Raw genomic sequence first — 3,170 nt, 5'->3', positions numbered from 1 at the left:
AGTAGGGAAGAGTTGTGTGTGTAGAATGTACATCCATACTGATGTGTATATGTAATTATATAAGCAAGGAAATGTATATGTAGGTTTAGCAAAATGACTTACAGGGACTTGGAAAAAGAAGGGGTTGAACAGTTGGACTTTCTGCACAACTTAAAGCGAATTAAAAAAATCTTAACATTTTAAAAGCAAATTGGAAAAATCTAAAAGGTAGGAACTTCCTTTTAAATCAGAGTAGAAGGGATTTTTTTTTAACTATAGGTTTTTGCATATAAGGTGATGTTTCTTTCTTTCAATACATCAGCCTAGATATGTGTCTTCAGGGAGCGTTGTTATTTTGAATACTACTCTTTATACTGGTCCAGGATTAAGAATGTATATAGTTGTACTTAATACTCTGCTTCTCAAACTGGAAACCCTTGAGATGTGAGATGAAAGCTATAAGGATAGATGCAAGTGTGTTCAACAAATTGATTACTAACTGCTTTATTGTGTACCAGTTACTGTGGCTAAGCACTAGAGGGGAAAACAAAATGGATATGGTCCCTAACCCTATAAAGGTTATAGTTTAGTAAAGATAATGTAAATCAATGCAAATCTGTAATTGCATAATTATACTTGTGTTAAGTGTTATGAAGGAAAAGAACGGGATCCTATAAGGGGACTAACAAGGGGAACTTCAGATTGGGTGTCAGGAAGGTCTCTGAGGAAATGACATAACTGGAGGCCTAAAGACACACCCAGTACCTGTCTTTTGATAAACGTATATATGCATTTCTGTTGAATACACACACACACACACACACACACACACACAGCGAAATGGAATTGCTAGATCATTAGATCAGTTTTGAATTGTGATTTTGAGGATTCTTTAGGAAATTCCAGTAACTGTCAGCAGCAAGTTGGAGATGTCTGTGTCTAGAACTCAGGAAAGAGACCAAGGTTGTATATTGTGATTTGGGGGTCATCATTATACAGCTGATAGTGGAAGCAACAAGTGTGAATAAGCTTGTCCATTAAGTTGCATAAAGAGGATCAAGAACTGAACCTAGGGGAACAGTAACACTTAGTCATCAATGATGAATACTGGAATTGAAAGCAATGAAAGAGACATAGGAGTTGGCTAGGAAACTCAACAGAGAGTTGTCACTGCAGAAAGGCTGTGTAAAACACTGGAAAGTGAAATCAGGTTTTGCTGTGGAACTCATTGTTGACTTTGGTGAGTGTTTAATTCAGCAAGAATGTATTGAGTCTGTTCCTGTATCAAGTGCTGTTATAGACTTCAAGGGGAGGTACAGCAGTGGACAAACAGAAGAAAAAAATTCTAAAGAGGGGAGAAAGGTAGCAGAACATGCCACTCCAAAATATGCCTCTTTGGCATAAGGATTATTTTGGACTGATTATTTTGAGAAACTGCAGTCACAAGAGAAGATCTGGAAACAGAGTAGAAGTTACCCTTTTGTAAGGGAATTTAGAAAAGGGGCCAGTATCAGGAAGAGAGCTATTACCAGAAATCACTTTTTCTCCTGGGAGGCAAGGCAACCTGTGTTTACCAAACATTTGCTCTTCTCACCTTCCTATGAATTGCCTTCCCTGCTTTGAAAACCCAGACCCCTATCCCTTTCCTTAGCTCAGGATGGTATATAAGCCTGTATCATCTGGTGCCTTTGAATGCCATATCTTTTTTGTATCTTTTGGGGCTCCTGTACATACCTAAGTAATTAAAATTGACTTTTATTTTTCTCCTTTTAATCTCTCTTTTGTCAATTTAATTCTTAACCAGCCACAGGACCTAGAAGGTTAGAAGGGGAAAATTTTCCTCCCCTACAGGAGAGATGCTTGTGGGGAGGGGGGGAGGCACAGTAAACAGGGAGAATTTGGAGACTTGGGAAAGGCAGGGCAGGAACCTTTTCCCACCTTTGCTGTCTGAAACTCCTATTTAATCAATGAAGATCCATCCAGCTTGTGTGAGGCCTTTTCCAGGTAATAAATCTTGTTAGAACAAGAGTAAGTCACCTCTGAGCAACAGCCTGAGGGCCTCCTTTAAGAAAAACTATGGGCTTTTGGTTAGCCCTTCAGATAACTCTTAAAACCTTTTTTAATTTTAAGTTTCCCAACTTTTCCAGGAGGAGGCCTGACCTCCAGAAAGTGAGGTGTTTCAGTATTTTGTAATGCCTATTTGTGTCTTTATAAGATAGTGAGCTGTGACTGTAGGGGTATTGGTCCACTTAAAAGCATAATGTTAGAAATGTGAAACTAATAAATCTTCCAAAATCTCATTTTATTTATCTGATTGTTGCAAATAGCCATTCCACAGATTTTGAAGTACACCGAAACTGGCTTGCTATCACTCACAGTTTGCCAGTATCACAGTGGTATTATGAGGTAAGTTTTAATTTTCACCTTTTAGGTTGTTTTTATTTTTTTAAGATGTGTGAAATCATAAAGCATTATTGATATTAAAACAATTTTCCATGTGCTCACAGGTCAAATAAATCTGTATAAAAAGTGTATTCTTTCCTCAGTTCTGCCCTTTGGCACTATTAGGGAATCCTTTACTTCAAAATAAGTTTCCCAAACTATAAATTGGGAATTATAATATTTGCCACACCCTTTTTGAAAGAACATTGGATTGGGAAAGAGGAAAAATTGGGTTCTATGCCTGGCTCTACTACAGCGTAGAAAGTATATTTTATGTCTCTGACCCTTAGTTTCTCATCTGGCACATGAGGATTTTGAATGAATTATTTCTAAGATCCTTTCCGTAATACTTTGTGATTTATGAGGAAGGAATAATCAAATGTGATGAGTAGGCATCTGGTAGTATACAGACCATTCCCTTCTATTATTTATAAAAACCATGTCTTTATTTTTATTTCTGATATGAATTACTAAATTATATATGATACTCATTTTACAAATAGGGAAATTGAGTCTGAGACAGAACTTGAAGCCAAGCTGGTGAATAGCTCCCTTTTTGTGTTTAGATAAATAGAACTATGTCATAATCAAATTTATTTTTATTAAAAGATCTCAGATTAATTTCCTTTGAAATATAGTTGAGTCGATTTAAGGAAATTGAAGACCATATTAAATAACTTAGGATACAGGTTTTGGTGTTCTGCTCAGTGTTAACATAGAAATTGTTCTATTTATGATTTTTTTTTTAA

The sequence above is a fragment of the Hipposideros armiger genome, unplaced genomic scaffold, assembly GCF_001890085.2.
Source record: "Hipposideros armiger isolate ML-2016 unplaced genomic scaffold, ASM189008v1 scaffold_556, whole genome shotgun sequence".
NCBI classification, from domain to species: domain Eukaryota; kingdom Metazoa; phylum Chordata; class Mammalia; order Chiroptera; family Hipposideridae; genus Hipposideros; species Hipposideros armiger.
Note: the sequence above shows the minus strand (reverse complement) of the source record.